The sequence below is a fragment of the Felis catus genome, chromosome D1 (genome assembly GCF_018350175.1).
Source record: "Felis catus isolate Fca126 chromosome D1, F.catus_Fca126_mat1.0, whole genome shotgun sequence".
NCBI lineage: Eukaryota > Metazoa > Chordata > Mammalia > Carnivora > Felidae > Felis > Felis catus.
Genome location: NC_058377.1, coordinates 9,372,856 through 9,396,493, shown reverse-complemented (window position 1 = coordinate 9,396,493; position 23,638 = coordinate 9,372,856). Strand labels below are relative to the sequence as shown.

General features: G+C 43.2%; 1 protein-coding gene and 1 long non-coding RNA gene across 2 annotated transcripts in view; both read right to left on the bottom strand.

The window, feature by feature from the left end:
• CD1H11orf53 (chromosome D1 C11orf53 homolog) overlaps positions 1-7,077 on the bottom strand; it is a 72,097-nt gene extending 65,020 nt beyond the window's left edge. Inside the window, exon 1 of the mRNA XM_045038265.1 lies at positions 6,933-7,077. The gene's annotated coding sequence lies outside the window, so the exon portion shown is untranslated. The remainder of the gene's footprint in view (positions 1-6,932) is intronic.
• Positions 7,072-23,638, bottom strand: part of LOC111556558 — a 415,573-nt gene continuing 399,006 nt past the window's right edge. Inside the window, exon 13 of the long non-coding RNA XR_006585899.1 lies at positions 7,072-7,131. This is a non-coding gene — a long non-coding RNA (uncharacterized LOC111556558). The remainder of the gene's footprint in view (positions 7,132-23,638) is intronic.

Below are 23,638 nucleotides of genomic sequence, written 5' to 3'. Positions count from 1 at the left end.
AAGGACTCAGCTTTTCATCATGGCTCAAGTTTGCCAAACAGATGAGCATATATTTATACAGATGACACACATTTGCCCCAATTAATAGCCCGATGCTGAGTTAATGAAGACCGTTATGTTCATAGTATATCTGAATCACAGCCCTCGCCACAAAAATCACTTGTTTCTCATTTCTCAGTCCATGAGGGGAGACGTGCAGTTTTACGAGAGATCTTTGGCAGTCTTTCTGAGTTCATGCTGTATCACTGTCACCCCATTATGACTGACTTTCTAACACCACCTCTCTTGTGATTTCTACTCTCACTGATTCTGGTGTTCTAAATGTTGTCTCTTCTAGTTATTGCCATCAAGATGTAAAGAATAAGTCCCCTGTCCGTTGCTGTTAGAGTACTGATCCTCGAGCCACGCACACTCATTCATTACTAGCCCCTAGGTTGTTGAGCTCTTGTGTTTTACTTCCTCTTGGTTTACTCCACTTCTCACTTCTCACTTTTAGACACGTACCTCTGTTTCATATTAAAACTGGATATATTTCTTGCTGTGGTGTTCCAATTTTTCTCCTTCCATAGTGAGTTCCTTGTCCATCTGGTATACCGCCCACATTTTTTTTCCTTAAGAGGTAGCCATTATCCCTCATTATTTAGAATTCTTGACCCTGAGGACCTGATGCTGGCACTAATCCCCCTAATTATTCTGAGCTCACTGGACTCTTCCTGGACACCTGCCTGGCATCACTGTAGATATGAAGTTTAGGCTTTGGCTCTGTGACCTTCTCCACACATACACACACATACAAATTGTAAAGTCCCCAGTTATCAAATGCCATCAGTAACAAATGAATGTTGGGATTAACTCAAACGACTGAGAATCCAAACACTCCACTCACCCCTCCACTTCAAGAGAGCATCACTATGTTGAGAGAATCACTACCTAAGGTTTCCAATTTTCTTATGTAGTCTCCAAATCCAATGGGTATTTTTGGTTTTCAGTCCTTGTTCTACTTGTATTACTTGACTGGTAGCATTTCACACTTCTGACCACTTCCTTCCTGAACTTGTTTACTTCTTAGCTTTTGAGCTACTACTTTCTCCTGGTTGTCTTCCAACCATTTTGGTATTCCCTCCCAGTACCCACATTATTTTGTGCATCCCTTAAACGCTGGTCTTCCTTAGGGTTCCATATTTGACTGTCTTCTTCACTTCTGCTATATACCTTATTTGATTAATGTATTTGGTTAATCCCATTACTTCCAGGGCACCAAACTTCCATCTTTACGTAAATACCTAAATCGGTATATTATACCTGAGTGCCAGAACTAAACTTCAAAGTGCCTAGTAGATGTTGCTCACTTAGATGTCTGTGAGCATCTGAAATGAACATTACAATGGACATGTCCCAAAGTGAACTTGTTTTCATGTCATTTCTCTTTCTCCTGTATTTGCCAACTTTGGTTAAAGGCATGTCATGTCTATTCTAGTTGTTCAAGCCAGAAGCTTTAGACTTCCTCCCACTCATCACCTTCAAAATCTCAAAATCCAAACACTGCTGAGTGTACCCAACTTCTCACACTGGCCCCTCTTCTCCATCCTTAAAGTCGTTTCTTGCCATTTCTCAATGGTGGCTCCAAAAATTGCCTTTCACGTGTCCTCCACATATGCGGTCACTTTTGTTTTTATCCCTTTTCTCTGCTCCAGTTAGAGTTCTACTCCTCCAATGCAGACCTGAGCATGACTGTCCCGCTTAACGCTGCTCCACGCCTCCTTACTGACAATCAGACAAAGGTTAAACCCCTGACCTGAGCCATTAAGACCTCTCCACATCTCTGGCTCTTCCCTGCCATCCCTCCCACACAGGCTACGTGCCTCAGTCGTACTGAAATCGCTGCTGCTCCCTGAACTGGCCCTTCCTGCACATGATATCGTGTCTTCAAATTTCCCTAAAAACTGTGTGGATTGAAATGTGACCCAAGATGACAGGTGGGGTCATGATCAGAATGGGCCCCTGAGGACGCCGGGGCAGTGAAAGGGAGGATAGTCTACAGCAGGATGTGTAACTTGGGCACAAACCTTGAACATGCTGACTGACTCCTTGTAGAAGTGGATGGAGTCTTTTCTAGGAAAGAGGGGGATCTCTAGGGTGATGAAGATGTAAAGTAGCTTGTGGGGGGTCAGAAGCAGAGAAGATAGAGCTCTTGAGAAAAAAAAGATAGATAATCTGCAGCTGTGGGGTCTATACAAGGCAGGGGCCAGGTTATACAATCTTAAAAGTGAGAGCAGGTCTGAGATGATGACACCCTAGGGGCTAATAGATCCTTACAGCAGAGCTTACCACCAGAAAATCTTATGTTGAGTTCTGGGTTTAATGAGTCAGGATTTCACCAATAGACAGAACAGTTTCAACCCGAAACTGAGGGGTGTATCTGCCACTCAGGCAAAGAAGAAAGTATTTTCTGATAACTAAGGGATATGACTAATAATAATAACACTTAGAATTTTTGAGTGTTTATTCAGTACTAAGCACGGTTCTTTTTTTCATTTTTTTAATCTTTACTTATTTTTTTTTTTTTGAGAGAGAAAAGGAAAGAGAGAGACAGAATGCAAGTGGGGGAGAGATAGAGAGAGAGAGGGAGACACAGAATCCGAAGCAGGTTCCAGGATCCAAGCTGTCAGCACAGAGCCTGATGTGGGGCTCAAACTCGCAAACCACGAGATCATAACCTGAGGCGAAGTTGGCCTGTTAAGCAACTGAGCCACCCAGGTGCCCCAGCACTAAGCAAGGTTCTAAGAGTTTTATTCTACTCATTTCATCTTCACAAAACTATGACATAGGTACTGTTGGTAGCCTCTTTTCATAGATGAGAAGATCGAGGCACAGAAAAGTGAAAACAATTGCCTAAAGTCACAGCCCTATGTGATAGAGTCAGGATTAGAACCCAGAACTCTGTCCCAGAGCCTATTCTCTTAAGCTTCTTGGACTAGGAGGCAGGAGTGAAACCAGGAGGAAGCATCTGGAGCAGAGAAAGAACCTATGAAGCAGAGAGGATTTGTGACTGGTCATTTACCACTTTCACACATGCACATGTATGCAGACACACATACTCATGTACACACACACATGCACATATACATGTTCATGTACATACAGCACACACATATGCTCAAGTGCACACACACATGCACACATGGCTCCCCATATTCACACACCTATGCACACACGCATGCTCATGCACACACACATATACACACATGCACGCTCATGTATGCGCGCGTGTGCACACACACACACACACAGATGGTAAAGGGCATACTGGGATTTTGCCTTTGAAGAAACCCTCTCATTTCCAGTAACAGCATCCTGATGTTACCCCAGCAAGCCAAAAGAGGAATGATGTGTCATCACAGTTCCTTTTATATTTTTTCTCATCTATAGATTTTTTTTTAGCTTAAAGCTAAATATAGATTAAAAATGAGAATTCTGAAATGTGGTAATTCTTGTCATAGCTATTTACAGTACACTTTATTTAAATTTTTTTTATTTTAGAGAGAGAATACAGGCGTGGGTGAGGGGCAGAGGGAAAGAGAGAGAGAGAGAGAGAGAGAGAGAGAGAGAGAGAGAGAGAGAGAGAGAGAGTGTGACAGAGAGACGAAGACACAGAATCCTAAGCAGGCTCCACATTCAGGGCACAGCCCAGAGTGGGACTCAATCCCACAACCCTGGGATTATGACCTGAGCTGAAATCAAGAGTCAGGTGCTTAACTGACTGAGCCACCCAGGTGCCCCTTATGGTACACTTTAAAACAGATTAAAAGATAGCTTTAAGATACAAAACTAATGGGAGAGTTTGGTAGATAGTTTGGTCTGATGATGTACAGAGTGATATGAAAGACAGTCCAGAGGCTCTTCAGCTCGAACTAGAGCACATTCCAATTTCTACCTACAGCCCTGTGAGGTGATGTGGGACTCCCTACCTCATACTCTGCCAATAGCAATAGCTATGGAGATGTTGGGACGTCTGGGATCTGGCTTCTGATCTTGTCTGTGGCTACACCTTGTTTAAGAATGACACTTGGAGAGGTACTACCCTGTCTATGCCTCTGTGGGGAGCAGTTGTGTTAGTTGGGATTGTTTGATGCTGTGATGTTTCTGGTTCTCCCCAAATTTGTATGTTGACACCTGACCCCCACTGTGATGGTATTGGGGGATGGGGCCTTTGGGAGGTGATTAGGTCATGAGGGTAGAGACCTCCTGAGTGGCATTAGTGGTCTTATAAGAGAGACTGCAGAGAGGTCTGTCAACTCCATGTGAGGACGCGGTGAGCTGGCGGCCATCTACGAACCAGGAGGCGGGCCCTTACCAGACCCTGAATCTGACAGCACCTTGGTCTTCGACTTCCCAGTCTCCAGAACGGTGAGAGATAAGTGTCTATTGTTTAAGCCACTCAGTCTATAATATTCTTGTTGTAGCAGGCTGAACAGATGAAGACAGCTGCCAAGAATCAGAATGCTATGTGGATAAGCTTAAGCATGTGTGAACATCACTGAAAGGATACAGGGGTACCTCCCTGAAGCAAGGGTAGGAAGTGTAGCTGGCCTCCTCTTCCCTCCCCCTGCTCACGTCTCTGCCCCTCTCTCTGCCTACATCACTGTTCTCTATTTTGGCAAAATGGCTCTTTCTTCTTTGCACATGCAGGACCTGACTCTAGGTTTATATCCTTTAAGTGTGTGCTGGAGTCTGACCTGACTCTGAATTTCAGAACCGTGGAAGAGAATCTGATGCTTGCGTTAGGCGTCCACTCCTGGTTCAGTCAGCTGTGGCTGAGCATGGGGCTGACTGCCTGGCTCAGTAGGATCGTCGGTGCAGAGAAAGGGGTGGGAGGGATTAATTTAAACTGATTTAGAAATGATTAGAAAATGATTTAGACACCTATCATACAGCAGAGAAAGGGGTTATTTTGTATAAGTTACTTGAATGCGCCAACTCTTAAGAGTAGGTTTGTATGAATGGGCTCATACTGACTTGAATGCCTGAATACTGAGGCACAGAATGTTAAAACACTTGCCAAAAGTCACAGTGCTACATGGAAGAGTCTGGATTCAAGCCCAGCACTAAGGCCGTCAAGCTCCAACGGCACGGGGCAAGAAAATGCCTCTCCTCTGTGTTGTATTTACCTGGGGACAGGATGGGCTCTTATGGATCCCATGGACCTGGTGTGTTGCAGAATTGGGTGTGATGGGTCTTCCCATCCCCATGAGGCACCTTTTTCCCCAGGGCCACGCATGCTGCTGGGACAGCTGGGTTCAGAAGAGTTCAAGAATCAGCCACTTTCTGCAACGACTCTCCTTGTGACCTGCCATGTTGCTGATCCTCTCTGCCTGCAAATTTTCTGTTTGATTCCTTCCTCTACTGTGCTAGTCCATCATAAATAGCCGAGGTGTGAATAGCTGAACCCAGTATTGGACACCATATAGCTTTTATTAAAACGAGGCTCCTCGGGACACCTGGGTGGCTCAGTCGGTTAAGTGTCCAACTCTGGGTTTTGGCTCAAGTCACAATTTCACGGTCCATGGGAGCGAGCTCCGTGTTGGTCTCAGTGCTCACAGTGCAGAGCCTGCTTGGGATTCTCTCTCCCTCTCCCTCTCCCTCTCCCTCTCCCTCTCCCTCTCCCTCTCCCTCTCCCTCTCCCTCTCCCTCTCTCTCTGCCCCTTCCTCACTCATGTTGTCTCTGTCCCTCTCTAAATGAATGAAGGAATGAATGAATGAAAAATAAAACGAGTCTCCTAGTTTCCATGTAAACTAGTGATTGCACATAGATATGGGTGTGTGTGTGTGTGTGTGTGTGTGTGTGCGCGTGTGAGCGTCGCTTATCACTAACTCCACTCGATGGACTTGCATCTCGTCCAGTGGGGACTCCAGATGCCCGCAATTTGCCAGATGTTGTCTCAGAGATGCGTGAGGTCTCTAGCTTCCCTACGGGCTGTGCACAAATCTTTCACATACACCACAGGCCTGTACTGGTGGTTGATAGTGTACTAGTTTCCTTTGGGCATGGAGTTCTTGGATTTGTGGACCCCTGAGGTGTGCTTAGGTGAGTACCAAGAATCTGTGATTGGCGGTCTCTAAATACTCATGCACTCGGAATATATTTGATCGCAGTATTGCTCAGAAAACAAAATTTTGATCAGAGGCCCATGATATTCCCAAGTGTTTGAACACAGAATGTTATTGTTGTCTCTCATTCATTCATTATAGTGATGGCTTTTATTAATAGATACAAGACACTGTCTATTTATTTTTAACTCGATCTACCTTAAAGATACAAATGGGACTGTGTGTAGGGGTCATCAGGATTTCTCCCTCTTGCTAATAGGCAAGGTGGTGCAGTAGACTCAACTTCTTACTCCTGATTAACTAATTGTATAATCATGGGTCATTTAATTTGTCTGGTCCCCTTTTTCCTTCATTACGACATGAGATTAGACTAGATTATCTTTAAATTTTTGAAGTACCGATATGACTCCTGACATTGTTTATTTTTGGGGGGAGGGGAATAAATAGTATATAAATAATGTCAGGGAAAGTTTTTAAAAAGATACATTAATTCTAATCTATTTCTCAAAGTAGCTTTGACTCCATGGTCTACTTTCTAGAGCCTTCTTCAATGTAACATAATCGATTCAACTAATGTGTTAATAGCATCTATTAAGAATACATTGGATACTAGTGGCTTCTTAACCATATGTAATATCTACTAGTAGAAAATTTTAGTTCTTTCTCTTTGTTCTTTTAGTGTTCCATATAATTGGTTAAGTCAAGGATCATAAAATAGATCTTCACAGTTCATTAGTAGACCCCAAAGCAATTTCAAACAGATTTTTTCTTTCTTCATACCTGTTTACTTTAGTATAAACACAGAAAGCACTTTATATTCCTACCTTAGAATTAGCAGCTGGAGGGGTGCGTGGGTGGCTCAGTCAGTTAAGTGTCTCACTTCAGCTCAGGTCATGATCTTGCAGCTCGTGAGTTCGAGCCCCGCATTAGGCTCTGTGCTGCCAGCTCGGGCCCGGAGTCTGCTTCAGATTCTCGTCTCCTTCTTTCTCTGCCCCTCTCCTGCTCACACTCTGTCTCTCTCTCCTTCAAAATAAGTAAACATTAAAAACAATTAAAAACAAAGAACTAGCAGCTGGAGTTCCTACTATTCATGGATTAATACAAGTTGGATTTTTAAAAGGATTGTAAATTAAGGAGTTTGTCCCTTAGAGTTGAGAACGTACAAAACTTATTTCAAATTTATATAGTTGGTTGTTCCTGTTTTTTTTTTTTTTAAATAAAATTTCTCTCTGAGGCTGACTTATTTGTGAAACCATTTGCACTTCTTCACTACTAAGCCCAGGGTGATGTGCTCCAAGGTAGGCAGTATGCTTCTTTCTTTAAGACCTAGGGAGGCTTGCTTAACAAGACAAGCCCACAGTGATTCAGTCTCTGTCCCAAGTGTCCTTGCGGACAGGACATCTAGGGTTGAAAGGGAGGTGTTGCTCTTGATCATGCCTAGGGCAGAGTGACTGTTCTCAGTCCCCACAGCTTGGAGACAATGTTTCCCAAACTTCCCTGATGGAAGAATAATGGAAGGTACTTGGAAGACAGATGGCTCCCAGGCCACCATCTTGGAGGTTCTGATTCCACAGAAAAGGGTCCCAGGAATTTGTGTCATTAATGAGAACCTCAAGTAAATTTTTTTCATCAAGAAGTTTGGGAAAACACTTCATTTTGATGCACCTCCTTCCTTCCTTTTTTATTCCTATTAAATTTATCTAAAATCACAAAATTACCACATGATTATTGTGATCAGTGATGCTCTTACTTTCTGAATGCTTGCCTGAGTTGCTGCCCTTACATCCATCATTCATCTTATACACCATCGCCGGCTTATCCTTCTGGAAATTCAGTCCTCATCACTATTTTCCTGCTCAAAGAACATCACGGCTGCTCTGCTTCCCTGTAGAATTATATCCAGATTCCTCAGCCCAGAACTTAAGGAAGTCAATAAATTGGTCCTCACTGGTCTTTTCAAATTCTTTCTCATCCATTTCCTTCATACAGCCTGGGATTCAGCCATGTGTGGCCATTTGATTGTCCCCATACACATTCTTTAGTGTCCTGACTCTTTGCCTTCGTTTATGCTGTTCTCTCTGATTTTCTATATATGTCCATACCTTCTCTATCTTTCAGGGGCCAGCTCAAAAGTTACCTCCTGTCTGAAGTGGGACCTCATTCTGTCGGTCAGAGAATAAGAATTTCTTGACTGCGAATGGTATGTCAGGCATTGTGCTGAACTCTTCGTATGTATTGGCTCATTTAATTTTCAAAATAATCTGTGAGGGAAATTTCCCTCTTCTGGACCCACAGTACAGTAACTCATCTGTTGGATTCCATATTTGTGAATTAACCCACTCACTTTTATTCCTAACCCTATAACCAATACTCATGGCTCCTTCCGGTTCATTCTTGAATATGTACACAGTGGTGAAAAATTCAAATCACCTGACACACACCTTCCAGCTGAGGTCAAGCAAGGTGACACTCTGCCTTCTTGTTTCAGCTTTCATGCTGTAAACAGTGTACTTTTCTCCATCTGTTTAGTGACATGCATTTTTTTTTGCATTGTGTTTTTTTGTTAGCAAATTTGCTGTTTAAAATGGCCCCAAAAGGGGCACCTGGGTGGCTCAGTTGGCTGAATGTTAACTCTTGATTTTGGCTCACGTTGTGATTTCATGGTTCATGAGATCAAGCCCCGTGTTAGGCTCTGGGCTGACAGTGTGGAGCCTGCTTGGGATTCTCTCTCTCTCTCTCTCTCTCTCTCTCTCTCTCTCTCTCTCTCTGTCTCTCTCTCCCTCTCTGCCCCTCACCCACTCTCTCTCTCTCTTTCCCGCAAAAAATAAACATTTAAAAAAGAGAAAATACATGCTAAGTATTATACAGGAAAGAGTTATTGTGGAAGAGAGGATCCCATTATCATTCTTCCAGCAACAGTTTTTGAGAGTCTGTTATGAGATGGTCAGAAGCGGTGGATAAGATTGCGTCCCTGCCCTTGGGTAGCTTGTGGTCCAGTGGGAAAAACAGACAAGCAGGTGGATGTCGTCACAGTGATTCAGAAAGGCACAAGGAAGCTGGTGATTCATTAAGCGATTGCATCTAAGTCACAATCTAAGCATTCAATGATTGGATCTGCCATTTAAATTTCTTTTAATGTATGCTCTCGCCTTGAGTTAAGTCCTTGCCTCTGGGAAACTTGGATTCTCTATCTCTGTCCTGTTTCTATGCCTAATTTCTATTTCTTTATCTTCCTGAAGACCTGTGATAGTTAATGTGTGGTTTGGGGGGAAAAACCCCCACAAGACATTGGTTTACATTTTCTACTACCACTGACAAGAGAAACGTAGGCTTTCTTAGGTCTGGAAGAGGAGAATTGTACAGGCTCTGCCCTGCAAGGCTGCCAGCTCATGGAATAAGAAGACAGCAGGGACAAGGGCAGAGCCCTTGAGGCTGTGGCTATGCTGCCAGAGAACCGGCCATGCAGAGCATCACAGATAGCAATGCTCAGATGCAAAATCCACATGCTCTGCTGTGCAGAATACGGAAGGTGCCTGCACGCCTGGGTGAGCAGCCACAAGGCTCTCGTTCCAGCAGGACTTGGCTTTTCTACACTGGCCCTAACTAATAACTGTGGTTTGGATCAAGACTTCATGGTCAAATAACAAATGAATCACTTTCTTTCTCTTTCCTATTTTGGCAAGAATTGAAAATAATTAGTGATCTATTCAGCAATTCCAAATACCTCTGCTAGTCTGTTTGGTGTATTTGCTAGAATATATTTGCTAGAAGAACTCGGGCTGCTGTCCAATGAAGGCTGCTTTTCTAAGCCATTTCTTTTATCTTTTAAAGGAGGCCATTGCCCAGAAACATCAATTTTAGGGGATAAAGGGGAATGAGAATGAAAGGGAACCTGGGGTTGCTTTTAGGATTTTTCTTCTCAGCCTTCCCTCTTACGCGTTTTAGGCTTAGGCCTCCGACCTGCCTCCTAGACCGGCCAGATTCTTTGCTTCTGTGACCCTCCCATTCTCCTTCGTATCTCCAGGCTGCTAGGCGGCCCCTCTGTGGCTACTCTAGTCCCTGTGGTCAGTTAAAAGACCACCAATTAGGTGCGCGCCCTACTCTACCGTTGTGGTGTATGCTTCAAAGTTGAAATATGATCTGGCCCCTGACCTGGAGGAATTTATTGTCCAGCAGGGAAAAGTCACGTGAAGTGATTGTAATGCTCTGTGATGTGGAGTGGAATCTGTAAAGCAGCAGAGTGGGTGAACGCTTCATCCCACTTGGAGGAAAATCTCACGATGCCCACAGATGCCTCCTTCTCCTGGGCTTGGGACTGTCTCTGAGTAATCTCTTTCTCTCTCTTCTTGGTTGTCTCTAGGTTTGGCTCTTGGAAGGACCCTCCGCTTGTGCTCCATTTCCCTCTGTCCCTGTTGGCCTCGCTGAAGTACATTCCAAAGCCATATGTCAAACTGATTCTTCCCTTTTGTAAAGCTGGCCCTTTTCTCCCATAGCTCTAAGCTAGGATTGGGCCCACTCCCACTTGGGACCTCATTTGTTGTAAATTCGTTTGCTTCCCATATATAATCTCATCTCCACAAAAGGATTATCAACTCCTGAGGCAAGACTATGGCAGTTACTCCCTTAATGTATCTTTCACAAAAACCAAAGTAATTTTGAGGCCATAGAATCTGTTCCACGATAATTTTTGATCTTGTCAGTATGGCCCCAGCATTCACATGCTTATTCAGACCTATGGAATCTGATGAAAGCCAGTAATGCTGAGAGGGGTGGTCTGAGGAGATTTTTCAACCAGAAATCATTTTGTTTGTGTATTTCAAGCCTTATTATTTTTCATTTGACCCTGTAAAAATACCTCTTGAGTTTTAGAAAATAAACTGTCTAATTTCACACACCCAGTGCTTTCTGTACCGTGTCCACTTTGGGCAGACCTTCAGAACTAATGTGTAATGTGGTCTCCATCGTATACTGGCACAGAAGAAATGGAATTACAACTTTCCCCAACCTTTGATATTCTAAGTCAGGATCTTGAAAGTTGGAGGAAGGCTCTCAGAGTTCAAAATGTTGATCCATTTTGTCTGACTTTGGCCTCTGGGGAAAAGACATAGGATTCGCATAATCTTTCAAAAATATTTCCCTACGTTTGGTGCCTTCTGAGCTCAGGGGGTCTCATTATTCCCTTCAAGGGTTCTTGTGACCTGTCAATTATCTAAAAGCTTTTTTCTCTACCCTGCGGATCCTTACCTTTCTTCCATCCCTCTGTGTGTGTGAGCTGCACTCTGATTTTTCCCTACTCATTAGCACCCCATAAAGATATGGACAGGTCATATTAAAATTAGAGCTATTTGATTTTTTTTTCTCATGGTCGTAATGAAAGGTTTGGTGAAGAAAAGGAATAAAATTACTGCTTTCAGTACCATGTTCCCTGTTGGTAATTCCAAAAGCATATGGATTGTACTTTTTTTTCACCCAGTAAGGAGAAAAAGCTTCTTTTGTACATAATCCTTAATTAACCCTTTTTTTCTGTGAATAGGGTCCCTTAATAAAATACAAGATGGTTCACTACCCACGTTTTATAGATTTCTCTATTGTTGGAGTCCCTTCTCAACTCAACCATGGTGTTCTTTTTCTACTCTTCTCCTTAAGCCGATTCTCTTATGTGAAAACGTCCCAGGATCTCCTAAAATGGTATTTTCAAATGCATTTTCTCCTCCTCCCCTGTTTTCACCTGGAGAGCAAGGCGTTCTTTTTGGAGCCAAACCCAATGCTTCACTGCTGTTCTAACGGCAATATCCTTCACTTCTTCCAGCAGTTATGTTAAGAGGATAAAATTGACTTTGTTACAGAGTAAGGAAGCATTTTCTAACACATTCCTGGGTATTCTCGTTCTGTAAAATGCTTCACAAATAAAGCTTCTGTGGCCATAGAAGTTTGGACACATGGCTTACATACTTATTCCATCCCCTTCTGAGCGATTTCCAATGCACATGTTGGAATATATTAAACATATTAATAAAACCTCTGAGAAATCCTGCCTTTGACAAACCTGTTTACTCTTGTCTCCTTGTCGTTTCCTGAACTATTCAATCACCAAGCCCCTTTCGTTCTTGAAACACATTTTATCATTTGGCAAGTCCAACTTTGGGAGATTCTGGGGAAGGAATTAGGGAATACAGCTTGCTCAGCCTGGATAAACTGCAGGAATGCGGTGGTGGATTCCTGTATCTGACCTTTCAGGTCCTATTTGCTTTATCAGTGAGATGCAAACTTCACGGGGACAAGGGCTTTTATCAGTTTTCATCGTGTCATTGCTGCATCTTCAGTGTTAGAACAGAACCTGGCGTGGCTTTGCACCCAGTGATCATTTGTCAACTGGGAGAATGCATGCATCTCTGGGTCACCATGGATGCCATGACTTTCTTAGCTCAGGCTCAGGGGTGACCTTACTTTCAGACCGAAACTGAACTTTTACCAGTTTATCTGAATTGTTGAACCAGTGTTAACATTCAGAACGTTCTGAATTCTTCATCTTTAGCGGTGTGTGGCACACAGTTATCCTATTCATAGCTCTCCATCATATTTTGACAAGTCTTTCTGTGTATTTGGGGAAATTCTTTTGTTATGAGTCTTGCCTCTGAATCTAGCAGTCACCATTCAAATTTCTAGGCTCTTCTCAGGAAGATGCAGGACAAATATGACAGCAGAGTGTTGGGAGCAATGGGCTTCGTTACAGACCAAGAGGTGCAGCTGAGGTCAGCTTTGAGGCAGAAATAGAAGCATTGGCGGGGCCTTCGATGAGGCAGTGTGGATTGGTCTGGGGTGGCTGTGGAAGGTCAGCCACTGCCTTACAGGCCAGTTCTGCAGGGTGGTCTGAGCCTTGTTCCCGGAAGCTCAGCCAAGAGCCCGGTTTTCCAGGACCCAGAATTTAATGCACTCCAATACGTTTAAATGTCCCTGCTAAACATGATATCTACTCCATCATTCCACGAGTTTCAAATTCCCATTTCAGAAGGCTGTTTGTCTTCTTCTTTTTAAAATTTTTCATTTCTTAGTTTTTAATTTAAAAAATTTTAATTCCAGTGTCGTTAATATAGACTGTTAGGTTAGTTTCAGGTATACAATATAGTGATTCAACAATTCTGCGCTCTCCTCGATGCTCATCATGGTACCTGTACTCTTAATCCCCCTCCCCTATTTCACCCATTCCCCCCACCGACCTCCTCTCTGGTAACTACTAGTTTCTTCTATAGTAGTTCTTCTTCTATAGTTCAGAGTCTGTTTTTTTCATTTCTCTCTCTCTCTTTTTCCTTTGTTCTTTTGTTTTGTTTCTTAAACTCCAAATATGAGTGAAATCATATCGTATTTGTCTTTCTCTGACTTATTTTGCTTAGCATTACGCTCTCTAGCTCCATCCATGTTGTTGCCATGGCAAGATTTAATGCGACTGCTAGGCCGTAGGGTAGTTCTATATTTTTAATTTTTTGAGGAACCTCCATACTGTTTTGCACCAATTTGCTTCCCCACCAACAGTTGCACAAGGGTTCCTTTTTTCCACATCCTCACCACTTGTTTTTTCTTGAGTTTTTTATTTTAGTCATTCTGACAGGTATGAGGTGATACCTCATTGTGGTTTTTTTTTTTTTTCCATTTAAATTCAAGTGAGTTAACATATAGTACTGGTCAGGAGTAGAACCCAGTGATTCATCTCTTACATATGACACCCAGTGCTCATGCCAGCAAATGCCCTTCTCAGTGCCCATCACCCATTTAGCCCATCCCCCCACTCACCTCTCCTCCAGCAACCCTGTTTGTTCTCTCTGTGATTAAGAATCTCTTATGATTTGCTTCCTCTTTTTATCTTATTTTATGTTTCCTTCCCTTCCCTATGTTCATTTATTTTGTTTCTTAAATTCCACATATGAGTGAAATCATATTTGTTTTTCTCAGACTTACTTATTTTGCTTAGCATAATACATTCTAGTTCCATCCACATTGCTGCAAATGGCAAGATTTCATTCTTTTTGATTGCCAAGTAATATTCCATCACACACACACACACACACACACACACACACACACATATATATATACCACATCTTCTTTTTCCATTCATCAGTCAATAGACATTTAGGCTTTTTCCATAATTTGGCTATTGTTGATATCATTGTGGTTTTGATTTGCATTTACTTGATGATGAGTGATGTTGAGCACCTTTTCATGTGTCTGTTGGCCATTTGTATGTCTTCTTAGAAGATGTTTTTCCTTATTGCTAAAGATTTCTGTACTTTATAGCTGCCCATACCATTTTTCTTATTTCATTTCCCTCTTTTAATTAATTATATACGCACACAAACATTCCTCCTTTGCCTCTTTGTCTTGCCTGTTTTTCTGGGTTTTGATCATACTGTGTATGTAACTCTCGCCTTCTGAAGGCTAACGTCTATGATTTGCCTTTTACAATGAGTCTCGTAAATGACTTCTTTCTATGCCTCTCTTGTACTCCAGAGATTCTTCTTCACTGAAGTGGTCATGCTTAGGATCTATAGGATTCTGTTTCCCCTTAGGTGGAATCATCTAAGCTAAATTTTAATAATTTGGCTTCATATCACAATCATTTTATCTGCCAAACACAACTGGGAAGGGTATAGTGAGATAAGATTGAACTTGGTTGCTAGTAAGAAAGATACAAAGTAAAAGTAATTAAAATAGATCAGAGATGTGTTTTTCCTCTTAAAAGAGAAGTCTAGGGGCACTTGGGTGGTTCAGTTGGTTTAGCGGCCAACTTTGGCTTAGGTCATGATCTCGTGGTTCATGAGTTCAAGCCCCGCATCCGGCTCTGTGCTGACAGCTCAGAGCCTGGAGCCTGCTTTAGATTCTGTGTCTCCCTCTCTCTCTGCTCCTCCCCCATTCATGCTCTGTCTCTCAAAAATAAAGAAATGTTAAAAAAAAAGAGAGAAGTCTAGAAGTAGGGTAATAAGGTAATAAGTCTGAGGGCCCAGTGTCCTTATTTCTGCTCTACTGCCCTTAGTAAATGGCTTTCATCTTCAGGGGAACCTGATGCTCACAAGAGGGTTGAACAGCTACCGCTTTCCCATTCCACCTCCCATATAAGTCAGTCCCCTTTCCAAGAAACCACATACCATGACTTCCACCCATATCTTATCATCCACTTCTATCTCTAAGAGATGCTTAGAAATTTAGTTTTATAGTTGGGCAAATTGCCACACCCAGTGATGTAGGTCTCTGCTTTCATTCAAAGGAAGAAGGGAATACATATTAGGAAAACAACTAACAGTCTCTGCTTTGAAGATTTTTTTTTAAACTTTACTTTTTTTTGTTTTAAAAATTTTTACCATTGTTTTACAAAAGATGCTGTTGACTATAAATCCAATGGGAAGATGTTGTGAAGGTTTCTCACAAAACATATCTGTTACAGGAAACAATCATGGCTCAATTCTTTGCATTTGGAGGAGTGTCCAGAAATTTGTGTGGTCTTGTGGGCCAGAAAGTGGGCACAGATTACCTGCATTTGTAGTCACTGTGAGCAACGTTGTCCTCTAGGATATAAGCTGTGCTTACTTTGTTAGTATAACTTCCGATATGCACTTAAAAGACAGCCCAAGATGCAAAGCATGTTCCAAAGGAAGCATTTTAATAATGCTCCATCATAATTAATTCTTGAGATTATTCACAATTCAAGGCATTTTGAGCTTTTATAAAAGATTTACAACTTTGAACACAAAACAGAGTTAGCTTTCCCTGGGCTTATTATAAAAACCAAATCAGGGGCGCCTGGGTGGCGCAGTCGGTTAAGCGTCCGACTTCAGCCAGGTCACGATCTCGTGGTCTGTGAGTTCGAGCCCCGCGTCAGGCTCTGGGCTGATGGCTCAGAGCCTGGAGCCTGTTTCCGATTCTGTGTCTCCCTCTCTCTCTGCCCCTCCCCTGTTCATGCTCTGTCTCTCTCTGTCCCAAAAATAAATAAACGTTGAAAAAAAAATTAAAAAAAAAAACAAATCATAGCCACCATCACAGAAAATAGTTTTGTTATTTCTTCTCGTTCCTGGGTAGATAATGGGAGGTTGGGTCGGGATGGTCTCATTTGGAGCAGGATCTGCTCAAGAGAAAGGCACATGATGCAGAGAAGAAATAGTCAATGCTGATGTTGCCTCCATAAGCTATGTTGGCAGGAGCTTTCTCTTACTATTTTTAAAGTGACAGGTTTAAAGCTCAAAACCAAAATCCAGCAATTCTTAACACTTCTGTTATATAATTACCCTTTTTTTAAAAAAAAGAAAAAAAAACTCTACTCACTTGTAATCTACCAAAAGTCAGCTTCAAATCATTCATAGTACCCAGATATCCAAGAGTCAGAGTATTAAGCCATCTTTTTTTGCCGGGTTATTTACTTGAACTCATAACAAAGAATTCAGACTTCCGCAAAATGCTGTGTAATTCTTGCCTTTTCTCCTCCTTCCTCCCACATAGTTTTTCCTTGTAACAAACAACTGGTTCTGCTCAGCCAGAGTGATAACATCCATAACCCCCCCTGCTTTCCCTTCCTCTTGTGGCTTGCTGCTGTATAAAAGGAGGATGCAGTGGGGGTGCCTGGGTGGCTCAGTCGGCTAAGTGACTGACTCCTGCTCAGGTCATGATCTCATGGTTCATGAGTTCGAGCCCTACCTCGGGCTCTGTGCTGACAGCTCGGAGACTGGAGCCTGCTTCGGATTCTGTGTCTCCCTCTCTTTCTGCACACCGCTCTCCCACTCATGCTCTTTCAAAAATGAATAAACTTTAAAAAAAAATTTTAAAAAGGAGGATGCAGTGATGACTGCTCTATAAACAACTGAGGAGAACTCTGGCTTTTACCAAAATGGGGAAAAGCATTTATCATTTGGGGGCGGGGCGTGACTCTGTGACCCGTTTTAGAGAAGTGGAAACACAGTAGCACCATACTGTGGGAGAATGCAAGTTGCCAAGGAAACCGGTGATTATTAGCTGGATTAGTGCTGGGTGCACGGAGGTGCGCCTGAACTTGAGTTGACACGGAGGAGCCTGGGTTCAGCACTGACCTGTCTTCCCAAAGCAGCCCCGCGACAGGACTGCCAACAGGAGCCCTTCCTCGGGTTTCACTCAGTCGGATGTCTCATCAGCCCAAGAATCCTGCACCTCTCACAGGTATTCAAAGAACAGGCTGGGTGCCAGAGAAGCAAAACACTCTCCGGCATTGGTGAATTTTCCACTGAAGCCCAAGCGTGGCTCAGCTGCGGTGGAGAACTATGCGCGTCAGGGCTGAGAAGTCGCTTCTCCGTGGGGTTTGGAGGCATCCCAGCAAGGGAGGAGATGGAGTAACGGTGGGGCTGGGAGGCGGGCAGGGTGGCCGCGCGTGCACCCAAGAGGCACACCAGGGCAGCGTTGGGCTCCCGGCCACACAGCAAAGGACAGAGCGGAAGATGTAGCTCCAACTCCGCAGTCGGCATAAGCCAGGCTCAAGACCGCTGACGCCATCCCTCACCCGTCTGAGAAAATCAGACTCTAGGTGCTTCACGGATCTGCCTTGGCCAACTCTGTTCAAAGTTATTTCATCCTTGTATCGTTTTTTTCTAACTTGCAAAGAAACAGATGCAATGAAAACACGAGCAAGAGGTGCTATCAAGCACTTTCAAAGGAGAGAAGCCATTCTCCAGACAGTTTAATGAGGAACGTAGAAGAGCGACCAAAGTTTTGTATAACATGGGGTTGGGTTTTTTTTTTTCCCAGATTTTACTTGGAGTCGGGCATCTGATGCATACGTCAAGCTAGAGCAATGATTATTTTGTTTTGCATTAAAATTAATTTGTCTATTTATCCGAACTCTAAATTACACAGGGGTGGGAGGGGGGTACCGTGCAGCTTAAATCATCTTCCAGTTTTGAAGGGAAGTGTTCACTGTTCATTCATGAAGCCTTTTCAGCAAGGTACCCACAGGCTTTTCAACTCTTTTTTTTTTTTTTTTTTTTTTTTTGGGACAGAGGCAGCGAGAGACAGAGCATGAACGGGGGAGGGGCAGAGAGAGAGGGAGACACAGAATCTGAAACAGGCTCCAGGCTCTGAGCCATCAGCCCAGAGCCCGACGCGGGGCTCGAACTCACCGACCGCGAGACCGTGACCTGGCTGAAGTCGGACGCTTAACCGACTGCGCCACCCAGGCGCCCCGCTTTTCAACTCCTGAAATGAAGTAAAGTGCCGGTTAAAGCAGAGTAGAAACTCTGAGCTTAAATTCTGGGACTGGCCTTTTGCTTTTCTTCTTCTAGACCCTCGATACTGACTTTGTGCAACGGGCAGCCTCGTGAGGGGGAAGACTAACTCGAGCAGTCTGATGAAACATTTGGAGGGGCAAGATCCTTAAAACGTAAAGTATTTCAGAATGTGGAAGATCACGAAGAAATGCACGGCGTGGGACGGTAGATTACAACAGCTTGGGAGCTCTGATAAAACAAGGATGACACGGTCAAAACTGTATTTTTCCTTTTCAGTGCACAGATTACGAAAGTTGGCTGAGAACAAGTATCTGCAGTTTCTTTTCCTAAAATCCTTTAGCTTCGCATTTTTCTGGGTAAGTCATTGCTATTCTTACAAACTTTTCATTTATATCTTGGCTTGCTTGGCACCTGCCTTTCTCAGTAACGTTGACGTGATCTATTTTTCTCTCTCTCTGTGTGTTTTATGTGTACACATCCCCTTTTATATAGAAGTTTATATAGAGTAGTTACATGGAAGAGAGAGAAGCAAGAAAATCTTCATTTACAAATAGGAAATCACCCTGGAATCTGGAAAACTAAAGAGACAATTTTAAAGGAGAAAGGGGGAATGTCTGGAACACAGTAGGCACTCAATAAATGGCTGTTGAATGGCAGAATAAAGGAAGCTCCTCCTTCATTACAAGATCGTTGGTATTCTATAGAGAATTACACAGGTGGGGAAAATGATGGCACACACGAACCCCGGCACACGCAGTGACCGCTTTTGTCTGCCGTGTCATTCTTACAACCTCCTTGGGAAATGAGCCTGTCAGGGGTCGTGGCTATCCCCGTGCGGATGCAACCTGGAGTCTGCAGAAACTTGCTTAGAAGGGGTCAGCGGCAAGGCTGAGCCACCGCCCCAGTTAGACGGTCCTAAATTCTGTGCGTTTTGTCACTTTTGATTTCTGTCCTGTGTGTGTGTGTGTGTGTGTGTGTGTGTGTGTGTGTGTGTCTGTCTATGTGTACAGTGAAGCATCCTAGTTCTCAGCGACTGCTCCGACTACGGTCTGAACGTTCATATTCTCCCCAAATTCACATGTTGAAGATCTCATGCCCGAGCTGATGATGGCGGGAGGTGGGGGCTTTGGGAAGAGACCAGGCCATGGTCTCTACCCAACACCAATAAGATTTGTGTCCTAATAGAAGAGGCTCAAGAGAGCTCCCTTGCCCTTCTGCCACGCGAGGACACAAGAAGTCCGTGACCGAGAAAAGGGGCCCTCCCCCAGCCGAGAGCCTGGACTCCCAGCCTTCAGGATCATGGGAAGAAATTTCTGCTGTTTCTGAGCCACCCGGCCTGTGGAATTGGGTATCTGGCCAGAGAGGGTGAGGACAGCTAGCCGGCACAAGCCAGTGCGCGTGCTGGTGTCACCCCGAGGTGATCATTTCATTTACACTTGTTTCCATTTTCCAGCTTCATCTTCGCCCCTCACACCGTAATGTCTGTTCTGTGTCGACATTACCTGTTCTGGAAGGGTCACTGAAAAACACGCTCTTTGAAAGGAGAGAGGGGGCTGAGAGAAGCAAGACCTTAAGGTTTACTGCAAAGCTGTGGGTCTGCTGCCTTTGTGCTGGAGAATTTTCTTAGGCTAAAACACCCATCCCCGGCATCTGTCCTCTCACACATGTGCACCACATTTCAGAAGGACACGAGTGAGCTTAATAATAACAAACATTCAGGCCTCCGCGTCTCCCCTCTGCTCAGCGACCGGCTCTCGATTCTTCATGTGGAAACGACCAGTCCAACAACCAGCAGGACAGAGAGGCGGCAAGGAGTTTCTTGGCAGAAGCAGCAGCTCAGAGAACTAAAACAAACTCCCACGCCAGGGCGATGTTGTTCCTGGACCTCGGAGAACACAGCTGAGATGAGGAGGTCTGAGTTTTACCAGGGAGAGCCTCTTTCTGAGCGTGACCTTTCCCTGTGGCGTGCGACCTTTGGAGACAATGGAGCATCGGCTCCGTTTTTCAGACGCTGACTCCCCTTCCCCCTTCGTCCTCACACATTTGTGTAAGACCTAACATCTGCCGGGGTCTTACGCTCTTGACCTTGTCTTCCGTCCAGGAGTTGACCGCAGGGAGAAAACAGCGCCATTTTCTGTTTCTGTGATGGATTGTGCCCGAGAACCGTTTGTGCCCTGGAGAGAACTCAGCGACGCGTCTGATTCTGCCTGCTGTTGTTCTCCGGCAGCAAGGGCCCGAGCGCTCGCCGTCTTGGGAGCTCCCGCCTCTGCGGAGAAGGGCTGCAAAGAGCTGCCGAGTCCATTTTCGGGGCCTCGGTGCATACAGGGGTGGCCTGAGCTCTGGGGACCCACGTGAACAGGGAGATCTGGGCTTTCTTGTACCGGGGAGGAGGAAATGAGCCTCAAGAACCCCTCAGCCCTTGGCCCACTTAGTCTTCTCCTCAGGGAAGGGGCCAAAGGTACTTCCTGTCACCTCTGCTCCTTTGCTTTCCTTCGTGGCCATCTGGATTACGATGGACTGAACGAGACCCTGCACACGCTAATCTAACAAGGGCAACCATGAACACCAGATGAAAGAGATATCGTGACCTCTGAGGTAGCCAGGCTCCATCATGAATATTGATTGGGATCTTCTCTTAGGGAGGTGGTATTTTTTTTATTATTTATTTATTTATTTATTTATTTATTATTTATTTATTATTTAAAAAAAAATTTTTTTTAACATTTTTTAATTTTATTTTTGAGACAGAGAGAGAGACAGAGCATGAACAGGGGAGGGGCAGAGAGAGAGGGAGACACAGAATCGGAAGAAGGCTCCAGGCTCTGGGCCATCGGCCCAGAGCCTGACGCGGGGCTCGAACTCAACGGACCGCAAGATCGTGACCTGAGCCGAAGTCGGATGCTCAACCGACTGAGCCACCCAGGCGCCCCTATTCATTTATTTTTTAAATATGATTTATTGTCAAGTTAGCTAACATACAGCGTATACAGTGTGCTCTTGGCTTCGGGGTTAGATTCCCGTGATTCATTGCTTACACACAACACCCAGTGCTCATCCAACAAGCACCCTCCTCAATGCCCATCACCCACTTTCCCCTTGCCTACCCTGGCCCCCCCATCAACCCTCAGTTTGTTCTCTGTATTTAAGAGCCTCTTATGGTTTGCCTCCCTCTGTGTTTGGAACTACTTTTTTTTTTTCCTTCCCTTCCCCCATGGTCTTCTGTTATGTTTCTCAAGTTCCACATATGAGTGAAAACATGTATCTGTCTTTTTCTGACTGACTTATTTCACTTAGCATAATACCCTCCAGTTCCATCCACATTGTTGCAAATGGCAGGATGTCATTACTTCTCATTGCCAAGTAGTATTCCATTGTATATATAAACCACTTCTTCTTTATCTATTCATCAGTTGATGGAGATTTGAGCTCTGTCCATAATTTGGCTATTGTTGAAAGTGCTGCTATAAATTTTGGGGTACATGTGCCCCCATGAATCAGCACTCCTGTATCCTTTGCATAAATTCCTTTTAGGGAGTTTTAATACCCACACACACACACACACACACACACCAGTGAAACAGAGAGGGTAGGAGAGGAGCAAGAGGACATTGAAACTGAGTAAAAGACCGCAAAACCCCTGAAACAGGGAAGGAGGCAGACTCTGACAAGATAAGCTAGTCACCAGAGCTGTCACAGTATTTTGAGCAGTGATGACCCATTATTTCCTTTCTGGATTGCATTTTTCTTTAAGAGCTATGTTGAGGTATTGTTCACATGCATTTAAAGTGTAAAATTCGATAGGCTTTGACACATGGATGCATCTGTGAAGTCACCATCACAGTCAAGATAATAAACATGTCCATTTCTTCTAGAAGTTTCCCCTTGCCCTTTTGGAATCCTTCCCTCCTGCCCTTCCCTGTCCTTTCTCTTTCCCTAGCCAAGTAGTCTGCTTTGTGCCAGTGCATTTTCCAGAATTTTATATTAGTGGGGCTATACCACGCATGGTCTTCTGATCTCTCATCTTCTATGTAGCGTAATTTTGCCATTCATTCACATTGTTGTGTGTATCAGTAGTCATTCCTTCTTCCTGTTGAGAAGTATACCTTTGTATGAGTATGCCACAGCTTTGGTTTTTTAAGAAACCCATTCACTTGTTGGTGCACATTTAGGCCATTCCCAATTCTCTGCTATGACAAACAAAACTGCTCTGAGCATTTGTATACAAGTCTTTGTATGAATATGTGTAAATTTTCATATGATTATTTGCTGTTTATATATCTCAATATCCCATGGGTCAAAGAAGAAATAAAAGGGTGAGTATTCTGAACCAAATAAAAATGAAACTGCAACCATTACAATTTGTGGGATGCTGATAAACTGTTATTTAGAGGAAAATTCATAGCACTAAACACCTACAAGAGAAACAAAGAAGTTTTCTGAATTTGTGACCTCAGTTTACACATTACAAAAGCAGGGGAGGAAAAGCAAATGAAATCCAAAATACAGCGAAGATAGGAAATAATAAAGAGTAGAATGGGAATCAATGAAATTGAAAACAGAAAAACAATAAAGAAAATCAAGAAAAGCAAATGTTAGTTCTTTGAAATTGATCAAATATAACTGATGAAATTCAAACAACACTGATTAGGAATAAAAAAGAGAAATTACAAATTACCAACATTGGGAATGAGAGAGATTTCATCAGTAAGGATTCTACAGATATTAAAAAGATAATGAAGGAATATTATGAAAACTTTATGCCAATAAATTTGACAACTTGAATGAGAAGTACCTACTTCATGAAAGATACAAACTATCAAAGTTTATCCAAGAGCAAATAGGTAATCCCAACAGACTGCATCTATTAGAGAAATGAAATTTGATGCTCAAAATTGTCCTACACACACATACAAAATCCAGGCCCAAATAGCTTCACTGATGAATTATACCAAATATTTACATAATCAATAATAGCAATTCTCTATAAAATCTTCAAGAAATTGAAAAGGAGGAAATATGTCCCAATTCATTCTATGAGGCTAGCCTTACTCGGACATAAGTTAAAACATTATAAGACAAAGTGTGAACATTACAAGAAAAGAAAACTACATAGTTGAAAAGTTTCATAACAAAATTTTGTTAAATTGAATCCAACAATATACATGAAAAACAATACGTCATGACCAAGTGACGCTTATCACAAGGATGCCAAGTTAACAAAACCTCTGAAAATCAATCCATATAATTTGTCATAACAGACTGAAAAAAAATAAAAAAAAGAAAAACTGATTCTC